A 13,834-nucleotide genomic window follows, 5' to 3' on the forward strand; every position below is an offset into this window, starting at 1 on the left:
AAATACTGCACACAAGTAACGTATAGTGTTGCACATCTTTTTAAACTTTGTTAAGTAGGTTGGCAAAAGACGCGTTTGGCATCATGTGGGGCCAGTTTAACACTCCTTGGTTGTGGAGACCTAGTTATTATCGACTATGAAATTAAATTTCATACGTCCATACATGCATATTTTCTGTTTGTGTAGATGTATGTATGTATATATGTATGTATGTATGTATGTATGTATGTATGTATGTATGTATGTATGTATGTATGTATGTATGTATGTATGTATGTATGTATGCATGTATGTATGTATGTATGTATGAATGCATGTATGTATGTATGTATGCATGTATGTATCCATGTATGTATATATATATATATATATGAGTGGTAGGGTGGTGAGTTTAAACGCCAAGAATCCGTTGAAGTTTTATTTCTGACGTTTCGTCCAACTAGGACTTCTTCAGAGTGTACACAAATAGAACAATGACAACTTATATACCCGCACAGCTCACCCCGTTCCCCCTCGGTCAATGCTGCTGCCATCTCTCTTTCGTCTTGCCTCATGGATGATTAGTCCGCTTGCTATCCTCGCCAGCTTGACGAAACCGTCCCGATGGTTGCTGCATGGGAGTGAGGTAATGTATGCTGCCTCAATTGTCCTCCTTTCCTTTCTATCGAGTCCAGTATGGAGCACCTCTGTTTTTTCCCAATCCGGCAAGTGGCCAAATTTGTCAATGTGTACCACTAAAGAGTTAGACGTCCGGTGGGCTTTGATGTCATTTTTGTGCTCAGTTGTCCGCTTGTGAATTCCTCTGCTAGTTTCGCCATAGTAACTAGCGGGGCAGGTTTTACAAGGAATTCTATAAATTAAACTGTTGTCTTCGTTTTCTATTTTGTTTCTAATTTTATTTCTCACAACGTCGCCAATTTTTACCCCCGTGCTGAATGCCAGTTTCAGGCCTGCCTTGGTGAGACTTTGTTCCATGACGTTTGAGCACTTGGAGTTGGGAACGGACAGATACCCACGGTTCTCATCATTAGCCTCTTTTCCTTTGACACCCCTATTTCTTATTTGTAACGCCTTTTCCTTATTTCTATATAAAAAGCCTGCTGGGTAATATAAAAAGTGGAATCGTTATAGGCTTTTTCCTGAGAGCATTTAGGATATGTAGTGAGGAATTCCTCCAGGAGGAAATTAATTGCATTTTTAATATTTTCAAAAAATTATATTACCCAGCAGGCTTTTTATATAGAAATAAGGAAAAGGCGTTACAAATAAGAAATAGGGGTGTCAAAGGAAAAGAGGCTAATGATGAGAACCGTGGGTATCTGTCCGTTCCCAACTCCAAGTGCTCAAACGTCATGGAACAAAGTCTCACCAAGGCAGGCCTGAAACTGGCATTCAGCACGGGGGTAAAAATTGGCGACGTTGTGAGAAATAAAATTAGAAACAAAATAGAAAACGAAGACAACAGTTTAATTTATAGAATTCCTTGTAAAACCTGCCCCGCCAGTTACTATGGCGAAACTAGCAGAGGAATTCACAAGCGGACAACTGAGCACAAAAATGACATCAAAGCCCACCGGACGTCTAACTCTTTAGTGGTACACATTGACAAATTTGGCCACTTGCCGGATTGGGAAAAAACAGAGGTGCTCCATACTGGACTCGATAGAAAGGAAAGGAGGACAATTGAGGGCAGCATACATTACCTCACTCCCATGCAGCAACCATCGGGACGGTTTCGTCAAGCTGGCGAGGATAGCAAGCGGACTAATCATCCATGAGGCAAGACGAAAGAGAGATGGCAGCAGCATTGACCGAGGGGGAACGGGGTGAGCTGTGCGGGTATATAAGTTGTCATTGTTCTATTTGTGTACACTCTGAAGAAGTCCTAGTTGGACGAAACGTCAGAAATAAAACTTCAACGGATTCTTGGCGTTTAAACTCACCACCCTACCACTCATTCTGTCTTCACACCTTAATATATATATATATATATATATATATGTATATATATATATATATATATATATATGTGTGTGTGTGTGTGTGTGTGTGTGTGTGTATGTATGTATGTATGTATGTATGTATGTATGTATGTATGTATGTATGTATGTATTTATGTATGTATGAATGTATGTATGAATGTATGTATGTATGTATGTATGTATGTATGTATGTATGTATGTATGTATGTATGTATGTATGTATGTATGTATGTATGAATGTATGTATGTATGTATGTATGTATGTATGTATGTATGTATGTATGTATGTATGTATGTATGTATGTATATATGTATGTATGTATGCACGTATGTACGTATGTACGTATGTACGTATGTATGTATGTATGTATGTATGTATGTATGTATGTATGTATGTATGTATGTATGTATGTATGCATGTATGTATGTATGTATGTATGTATGTATGTATCCATGTATATATATATATATATTTCTAGGGCACAGGTTTTCTCTAAGACAATTCTGGTTGAAATCAACTGCACTAGTTGCTTTAACAATCTTCAAGACTGTATTCTTTAATCTGGAGAATACTTTCCTATTAGCAACTGAGAGGGACTGGAAGTAGTCATTCATGACTCTCAAAAGAATATACACAGTGTATGCCAACTGATATATTTTTGCATAGTAATAGTATTGAACAACTATTGACTCCACCGAAACTATAGTTTTTCGCCTCGTCGTGAGGCGTCTTCAGGGTGAGGACTGCTTTGTAGGATGCTCTGCTATATTGAAGGTCTTCCAACGAATAATGACCGCTGGTTGGATGGGCGGGCTTATAAGGCTCAGCCTGCCTACCTCAGACGGAATACTGGCCTCTCATTGGCGAAAAACTATAGTTTCGGTGGAGTCAATAGTTGTTCAATACTATTACTATGCAAAAATATATCAGTTGGCATACACTGTGTATATTCTTTTGAGAGTCATGAATGACTACTTCCAGTCCCTCTCAGTTGCTAATAGGAAAGTATTCTCCAGATTAAAGAATACAGTCTTGAAGATTGTTAAAGCAACTAGTGCAGTTGATTTCAACCAGAATATATATATATATATATATATGTATATATATATATATATATATATATATATATATGTATATATGTATGTATGTACGTATGCATGTATGTATATATGTATGTATGTATGCATGTATGTATGTATGTATGTATCCATGCATGTATGCATGGATGTATGTATGCATGCATGTATTTTTGTTTGTATGCGTGTATGTATGTACGTATGTACGTATGTACGTATGTATGTATGTATGTATGTACGTATGTATGTATGTATGTATGTATGTATGTATGTATGTATGTATGTATGTATGTATGTATGTATGTATGTATGTATGTATGTATGTATGTATGTATGTATGTATGTATGTATGTATGTATGTATGTATGTATGTATGTATGTATGTATGTATGTATGTATGTATGTATGTATGTATGTATGTATGTATGTATGTATGTATGTATGTATGTACGTATGTATGTATCTATGTATGTATTTGTATATATGTTAAATAATAAAAGTGATAGTATCCATGGTAAAATAAAAAGCGAGAGAAGAAGCAAGAAGTTATACGCACTGAGGAACACGGCCCTGAAAAGACAGAAAACTGGAGAGGTCTGGTGGACAGAGACAAGAGTCCTGTCCCCATAAGCAAGCAGCCAAGCCGATCGAGAAAAAGTGAAGATGTTAAAGGCGAGTTGACTCAGCGGCGGGACTAAAAAGAGCGGCAACGAAGTAACGAGGAACCATCAAAAGAAGAATTGGCCGTATAAGGTCATGAGGAACGGGAAAAGGGCGGCAAAATTGATTGAAAAGGGAAAGCGTTGAAGTGAAATGGTACTACTTTGAACTCAAACGATTCTGGTTGAAACTGGGTGTGCCTCAGTACAAGGGAAAAATAATCCAGTAAAGCCACGAATATTCTCGTATTACATAAACGTTTGAGAGAAGTCGCATTTTTTTCCCTCACACACTCATTCGACGTTTCATAATCCCAGCCTACATAGGGAGGAACGTGGTTTGAAAAAATTGCCTTTGGTCTGTATGTACATTCATTATATGTAACACCGTTTTAAGTAATTTTCTGCGTAATAATTAGAAGCGCCGGAACGCAGTTCGAAATTTCTTTTTATGTGTAAGCACCTTATTGTTTAATTCCACCTCTGAGTTTCGAGAACATAGAAACTTAGAGGTCGCAGAGGACACCAAACATTCTGGAAAGCTGATTTCTCTCTTCAAGTGTCCAAACTCAGGTTGGGTGGGTCACAGAAGAGGCTGACTAAGAAATTTTTGAAATAGCAGATATACTCTGGATCCTAGTAAGTGGCTTAGAAGACTAACACCTTAAGAGGGTCTTAAGGAGAACTCACAATTCATGGAAAGTTCTAGTCATGGGTATCCTAGGGTACCAAGGTCGAGCGAAGTAACTAGATCAAATATCAGAAAAATTACAGTACAGGGGAGAGATATTATCTGCCTGCATAAGAGTTTCGAGGAAAATATTGCATAGGAGTCAAAACTAGATTATCAGTGGGGAAAACAAAAGAACAGCCTAAAACTACATCCTTCTCCTTGAAGTCCATGTTCACTATTTATATTTATTTTACAACACTAATATTAGCAAAGTTACTGTCATCTTTTATGAAGTCAGTTTCGTTCTTTCTTGCTCCATTTGAATTTCTTTATGCCCTTTTACGACCTACACGCTTTTGAAAAAAAAAATCATTATATATTTGTTGTGTTTCTCTATATGATTAACCAGCATTAAAGTATCTGACAACCATTATGTATCTAGTTTCCTCTTTATCCATTACTTAACTTATATCTTCATAGAAAGACTCAGTTTTGTTATCTGAATTCCGTGAAGTTCGTGTATGAATCTGATATATATTCAAAAGGTATGCTTTACATGACATACTCGTAATCACAATCCAAACAACTCCACTAGACAAACAATATAATTTCACTATGTCCTCAGCGAGTGATGGCATCAAGAGCATATTAAACGCCCGAGTTACAACAAAAGCTATCATTTCTAGCCACCTTGTAGAGCGAATAACTGTTCAAGTTAAAACAAAATAAAAGAATATAGTTAGATACACAGGCGGCTGTGATAAGGATCATTGGGGTCGGCTCGGGGGGGGGGGTAATGAACGAATGCGACCTGCTCTGTGCTTTCACATTTAATTAGCATTAATTAGCAACACACATAAATTTCAATGCAGCAGGAAAGACTACCATTTCAATTAAATATATTTTCAATAGTGGGAGATAAAAGATGAATTTATCTTCCTGCCTTCAATGTCTTCATACTTTGGCTTTGGTAGTTCCAAAGTCGTTCTTTTTGGTGCCTGATGATTTTGTTTAGGGGAATTACTACCATGAGTATTGTAGGGATGCATTAAAACAACCAATCCGGTCAACAGATGATACCCCTTATAGATATTGCTTGGATTGAAACCGGACAGTTTTATTCAACTGACGATATATTCATCCACATGAAGAGTGCTGGCAAATTAACCTTAAGGCTATAAATACGATCCAACTCTGTTCGAATAAGGTTAAGCGTTTTGGTACTCATGAAAATTCGACTAAGTTTGCTTACAGGCACTGACAAGTTACAATGTTCGAACACTGTTTGACCTCACCTACACTCTTGCTGGGTGGGATCTCCTCAGCTGAATAAGATCACCTGATGGCACCCGGGACAAATATGTATGATATGAAGCAGTAAAAGAGTTAATCTATACGTACAATTCATTCCAGTGCCCTCCAACACTCTATTCATTGTAACCCCTTTGCTAAGAACGGAGTGCCTCAAAGATGAATAAAATCACCTGGCGGCAAAAACTGTTCATCTAGATGATCTGAAACCCTATCTTTACCTGAGTGGTGCTACAAAGATGAATAAAATAGTATAAAAGAAAAAATGTTGTCCGTTACGCAAGCAATTCAACAACCGTTTCTCACCCACTTATGCTGTGCTGTTCCTGCACTTTGGCGTTGTATTACCAACTGTTACTATGGTAACGTGTCTCTCTTGAAATTCTATTCTGCTGTACTTCAGAACTGCATTCAGACAGAAGAACTACAGGAGTATTCGTATCGTAAAACAACTGGCACACACACACACACACACACACACACACACACACACACACACACACACACACACACACACACACACACACACACACACACACACACACACACACACACACACACACACACACACACACACACACACACACACACACACACACACACACACACACACACACACACTCGGTGGCGCAGTACACACTCGGTGGCGCAGTACACACTCGGTGCCGCAGCACACACTCGGTGGCGCAGTTGGTAGAGCACTGAACTGCTAGCATGGTGGTGCCCGTAGTACTTGGTTCGAATCCTGCCCAGGGCCGAAATTATTTCGGTACCGCTGCGCTTCGGGTCGTTACTCTGACTCTCGTGGGCGGGGAGTTGGGGGTATGTGTGTGTGTAAGGTCATAGCATTACCCATAGATCGGACCTACGAGCTCTGAGCTCTCTTCCGGGAGGGAAATAGCTGTCGATCACGAGTCCAAAACGTGATCCAAAGACCAAATGAATACACACACACACACACACACACACACACACACACACACACACACACACACACACACACACGATAATTGGAGAGTAAGATGCAGAACCTCGCGAGCGTTGTTCCTCTCCTGTATATTACAAATAGGTTTATGCAGTTAGACAAATACATACACATAAAAAAGGTAATAACTTAAGGTTCGATGGCAGGATCTCTTTATGACTATTACACGAAACTGGTTGGTAAACACGCAGGGGTGTGCGTTCCACGTATGCCAACAAACTAATATAGTTACAGAACCGCAGAGCTTATTACACGGGAACCTTTAGGTTCATAACGAGCCAAACAAGATGATTAGGTGTTCAGTCTGGATCTCTGAGAGAATGATGGGGCCCATTCCAGGACTGAATGGAAGCGAAATTAGGAATCATTGATGTTAAGAATCTTATGAAGTCAGACCCGAGAAGACGAAGTATTCTGCAAAGGACATCATCTATGTGACAAAATAGATAATGAAGATTAATTATAGATTTAGGTGTTCACATTGGAACGGACAGACAAGCATTGAAAGATATGATGGTAGCATAAAACATAGGGAGGGTAGTATGGTGAATGTGGAATGCTACTATCACCTAATGGGCTTTCTAATATATGTATTGATAGAATTAAATTTTTGTGAAAATAGAGAACCACAAATCGTTAATAAATAAAAAAGTAATAGAAATATTCAGAGTGTAAAAAATAAAACAACAGAAAAGTTTCTAGAAGATTAAGGCAAACAATTAGTGAAACTAAACAAAACAAACAAGTAAAATTATAAAGGTAAACAAAAAAGTAGGAAAATTAAAAGTAAAGGAAAAAATAACACGCATAGAAAAAGATACAGGTCAAATCATAGAGAGAACACCAAAAGGAAGAAAAAACACCTGCTGGACAGAAGCTGTGAAGGGCTCGGTGAGGAACAAGCCCCAAGCCATTCAGAAGCTGGATGAAAAGAAGAACTAATGAGACCTGTCAACGACGGGCAGAGGAGCTGAGAAGTAGAGGAAAGAAAGGCGCTCGGTAAGAAATTTGACAAAAAAGACGAAACACAAACAAAATTGCAATGTAAATATATGTACATATATATATATATATATATATATATATATATATATATATATATATATAACGTAGAAACCACTGTTGGAGTAGAAAAGACTGGAAACGGGGAATCTATATATTTCGATTGCAAACTGCAATCCTCTTCAGTAGATACAAATAAGAGAGAGGGCGTACTGTTTAAGTAGCACCCTTAACAAAAGAAAGGGGAACATGGGAAGATATCTCTACCCTATTCTCACTCCGTATGTGAGGTCAGGAGGCAAATGAGCTTTCACTAGGTTGGAGATGAAGAGTCCGGACATTATGTCCGGGGACCATTGGCCCTTTGAAATATTCATGTTGGGCTGAAATTCAATGATCGTAGATTCTACCATTTTTCTCCTGAACTCACATCTGGATTTATAAATAAGCTCAGCTCTGTCCCAATCTAAACAATGTTTAAATTGCTTAACATGTTGGAACACAGCTGAGCTATCTTGTGCATATTTAATGGAACGTTTATGTTCAATCATCCTGGTGTTCAAATCCCTTCCAGTCTGTCCGATGTAAACTAAGTCACAACCTTTACACGGAATCGAATAAACCCCTTGGCTCTGTTCTTCTTTTAACCTTTGATGGACATTTACCACCTTTTTATTAATGGTGTTAGGGTAATAATTAATCAAATTTAATTTGTCTTTGGGAAGAAACTTGGTCGAGGGAATGAATGATTCAGAAAAGGGAACGATTAAAGAGCTCTTACCCAATGAAAAATTAGAGGAAATGGGGGTGGTGTTGAAAAAATTGGATCTCGCTCGGCTGAGGGCTTTGACCAAGAACCAATCCGGGTAAGCTAAATTACTAAGTTGAGATTTTATAATGTTAAATTCTCCTTCAAGAAACTGGGGGCTGCAAATTCTAAGGGCTCGAAGGAATAAACCTGAAGCGACGCTACTTTTTACTTTGTCTGGGTGACTGCTGAAAAAATGAAGATAACTACCAGAATGGGTTTCTTTTCTATAGACGGTAAAAGCAAGCTTGTCTCCGTCACGAACAATAAGAACATCTAAAAAGGGTAGCTTACCTTGTTCTTCCCATTCAACTTTAAACTTAATGTTCGAGGCTAAGGAATTTAAATTAGCAAAGAAGTTATCGAATGAGCCCCAGTTTCTTGAAGGAGAATTTAACATTATAAAATCTCAACTTAGTAATTTAGCTTACCCGGATTGGTTCTTGGTCAAAGCCCTCAGCCGAGCGAGATCCAATTTTTTCAACACCACCCCCATTTCCTCTAATTTTTCATTGGGTAAGAGCTCTTTAATCGTTCCCTTTTCTGAATCATTCATTCCCTCGACCAAGTTTCTTCCCAAAGACAAATTAAATTTGATTAATTATTACCCTAACACCATTAATAAAAAGGTGGTAAATGTCCATCAAAGGTTAAAAGAAGAACAGAGCCAAGGGGTTTATTCGATTCCGTGTAAAGGTTGTGACTTAGTTTACATCGGACAGACTGGAAGGGATTTGAACACCAGGATGATTGAACATAAACGTTCCATTAAATATGCACAAGATAGCTCAGCTGTGTTCCAACATGTTAAGCAATTTAAACATTGTTTAGATTGGGACAGAGCTGAGCTTATTTATAAATCCAGATGTGAGTTCAGGAGAAAAATGGTAGAATCTACGATCATTGAATTTCAGCCCAACATGAATATTTCAAAGGGCCAATGGTCCCCGGACATAATGTCCGGACTCTTCATCTCCAACCTAGTGAAAGCTCATTTGCCTCCTGACCTCACATACGGAGTGAGAATAGGGTAGAGATATCTTCCCATGTTCCCCTTTCTTTTGTTAAGGGTGCTACTTAAACAGTACGCCCTCTCTCTTATTTGTATCTACTGAAGAGGATTGCAGTTTGCAATCGAAATATATAGATTCCCCGTTTCCAGTCTTTTCTACTCCAACAGTGGTTTCTACGTTATTGACAAATGTGTGATTACATTTTTCACCTGTAATATATATATATATATATGTGTGTGTGTGTGTGTGTGTGTGTGTGTGTGTGTGTGTGTGTGTGTGTGTGTGTGTGTGTGTGTGTATACATGTATATATTTTTACATACATATATGTATGTAAAAATATATACATGTATATATTTTTACATACATATATGTATATATATATATGTATATATATATATATATATATATTAGCCATTCTGAGTCTACTGCTAAACAAAGGCCTCTTTCATAACATTCCATGATATACATGATCGCGCCAACTTCTGCCACGTTACTCCTTCAAAATTCTCTATCTCGTCTCTCCATCTACTGTCTGGTCTCCCTCCTCCACGCTTCCTATCTCCCGGCGTCCACTCAGTAACACACTTGTTCCATTGCTCATCAGTCGTTCGTGCTAACTTACCTGCCTCACCTTCCTCTCCTTCACCGCATCCACAATATCTTTCAATCTAATCTGCTCTCTCACCCAACTTGATCTCTTTCGGTCTCTCAGTGTTATTTCCACCATTGACCTCTCCATTCTCCTTTGCGCTGTCCTTAGTTTTGACTCCATCACCTTCATCTGTTTCCAAGTCTCACACCCGCAGATTATTGCTGGTAAAATGCATTGATTTTAAACTTTACGTTATAAAGGTAGAAAGCCTTTAAGGATTTTGTTATACCTACCAAGAACTTCCCAATCAATTGTAATACGCTTCTTTATTTTATTATCAGGATTTTTGGTCACTTTCACCATATGGCCTATATTATTATACTTTTCAATTTTTTCAACACTCACCATCGATTATAATTTCTATACTTTGAACTTTTGTGTTGAGCATTACTTTTGTTTACCCTTATTCATTTCAAACTTAATTTGAGACTTCTTTTTCAGATCATTCAGCATATCTTGCAAGTCTTCTGAGGTTTTTGAAATAAGAATAATGTCATTTGCAAATCTTAGGTGATTAAAATATTCGCTATTAAACTTCAAACCTTTCTCTTCCCAACTCAACCTTCTGAAAATATCTTCCAAGCAAGCTGTGAAATTGTATAGCCTTGCCATACTCCTCTTTTGATCTTGATCTTTTCTGTATTTTTCTGTAGTCAAATAATAGCCATACCTTTCGGATAAATATTTTCTAAAAACCTTACGATCTGTTCGTTTGTACCCTGCTTGCGTAGTGAGTTTAGTGTTGCTATTGGTTCTACTAATAATATATAACAATATGAAAAAAAACTAAACAAAGATATATATTGTATTCTGTCGTTTTCTTGACTGGTTTGTTCATCGCATGCAAATGGTCTACAGTCGAATATCCACTTCTAAAGCCTGCCTGTTCTCTTGGTTGTTTTCCATCTAAAACTTGACTTGGAGAATATTTTTTATATATATATATATATATATATATATATATATATATATACACACATATATAAATACATATATTATGTATATATATATATATATATATATATATATTTATATATATATACATATATTTGATTGCAAGCTAATCGGTCGGTAGTTACTAAGGTCCTTTTGGTCTCATTTTTTATGAATCAAAATTACTATACCATTGCATCTGGACTCAGAAATGCTTTCTTGACATAAGCCCTTGGACCCAGTGCTCAGTTGTACACCCAGTCACTGGGTGTACAGCTGAGCTAACTTAATATGAACTTATTTCCCTTCCTCGTTCAAAAGATTTATCTACAGTATATACCATCTTCCCCAGGTGTTTTTCCTCGTTTCATATATCTTTTTTTTTAGCAAAATCTACTTACCTTGTAATTTTTTATACAGTACTTACGTCTACAGATGAATTTACTGAATCAACTAGTCTTCGAGTAAGGCTCTTGGTAAAATTCTTCTACTCTTTTTTTGCCATTCTGTCATTTAATTACTTCTCCATTTTAGGGTGTATCTTTTACACAGCCTAATCACAATCCAAGCTATCCTGTCTGATAGAATACTAATATAAGATCAGCACAGTAGATAGGGAAAATGGCTAATGCTCTCATAACAATGAAAAGAAGGAAGACTAACGTTTTAATGACTTATTTACATAGGTAACAAACGAAGGAGATAAGATCAAAGAATGATTATGTAGGTTTATAACAGAGCCTGAGAGGGAACAAAAATACCAAAAGAGTAAGACAGAAGATAAAACTAAATGCAGATCCAACAATGGATATATGAATGTATATGAAGGGGTATCAAAATGAAGACCGAGAAGAAGACTTCAAGAGTAAGTAAAGGAAATATACATCACTTTTGTAGACCTGGAAAAGGTGTTTGACACACTTCCACGGGCAAAGCTGAAGGGAAGCTTTGAAAGCGGATTTACACGGAAAAGAGCAGAAACCTGCACGAGTAATCAAGAACTCGTATATTAAATGTAAGAAAACTACCAGATTAGAAGGCAACAATAGTGACTGCTTTGAGTTCAGATCCGGCGTTAGACGGTGTGGAGTAGTCTCACTTCTACTCTATGTTTTTATATGTGCAAATGTATAAGTAAGAAGGAGAATTATAAGTAAATTTGATCGGATGACTCCAATTCAATATGCCGGTGGTGTACCTGTGGTATCAAAAGAGAAGGAGGTATTACAGCGAACATTGTACTAATGAAATGTAATTCATCTAGAAAACGAAGTTAAATTTAGTGATATACAGAGGTAAAGATACTGACAAGAATGCGCAGGGAAAAAGAAATATAAATACAAATGGAAAAAATAAAAAACAGAAGTATGAGTACAAATAAAAATGAAAACTATAAATAAAAATAGAATAAGAGAAAAAGAAATAGAAAACAGAAAAAAGAGAAAAGTAAACAACGAAAACGGTAATAAAAACAGAAACAGATATAACAACTAGAAATGAGAAAATAATTAGGAATGAAAATCTGAATTGGAAATGGAAATGGAAATACAAATACAAATACAAATACAAATGCAAATACAAATACAAATACAAATACAAATACAAATACAAATACAAATACAAATACAAATACAAATACAAATACGAATACGAATACGAATACGAATACGAATACGAATACGAATACGAATGCGAATGCGAATGCGAATGCGAATACAAATACAAATACAAATACAAATACAAACGCAAACACAAACACAAACACAAACACAAACACAAACACAAATACAAATACAAATACAAATACAAATACAAATACAAATACAAACACAAATACAAATACAAATGCAAATACAAATACAAATACAAATACAAACACAAACACAAACACAAATACAAACACAAATACAAATACAAATACAAATACAAATACAAATACAAATGAAAACAGAAATGTTAAAAGAGATGAAAACAGAAATGTTAAAAGAAATGAAAACAGAAAAATGTAAAGACAGAATTAGCGCAATATTGAGGGTAGTCAACCCTTTCAAGTACTTTAATGTCACCTTGAATGATGCAGCAGATCCTATCAAAGAAATTGACAGCATTAAACAGTCCAATCAACGTCATTTTCTTGATTCATAATCATTTGGAAATACTAATCCTTCCAGCCAATTACTGGGAAAACTATTACACAGGTACTGCATCATCTCTAGGGATAAACCAATTAATCTACTTTCATTATAAAGATTAGTGTCCTGATTTATAAATCTGTTAGAATTATAAAAGAGATTTGTTAACCACTTTCTCTGAAAGGGGAAATTTCTTAAGCTTGATTAAATTACCAAGTGGTAATTGTGATAGATACTACATTAGCAAGTGCAGCTAAAGGGTATGTTAATAATCTCTATCAAGCTAACTAAAGTTATCTTCGCTGTTATCATGATAAGATCCCCACTTCCTCGTGCGCGCACCAGATAACGTAAACACCTTACGTCCGTGGACAAACGATTAATGGCAGGGTTGTGAAGTAGAAACAGAAAACAGTTGCTGTTGTATTAACTGATGTTTCTTCTTTAACAGAATATCTTCAGTCCTGATAACAATAAAACGTCAGTGAATAAAACCCCAAATGTTTTCTGTCTTCACATCACCACCATGCTATCTTCCATACATCACAACTAACTGAACAAAAACAACTGGAAGATATCAGAACCCCAAATGTTTAAACAAATTG

This window comes from Oratosquilla oratoria, chromosome 31, assembly GCF_046742065.1.
Source record: "Oratosquilla oratoria isolate Oo_2021 chromosome 31, ASM4674206v1, whole genome shotgun sequence".
Taxonomy (NCBI): domain Eukaryota; kingdom Metazoa; phylum Arthropoda; class Malacostraca; order Stomatopoda; family Squillidae; genus Oratosquilla; species Oratosquilla oratoria.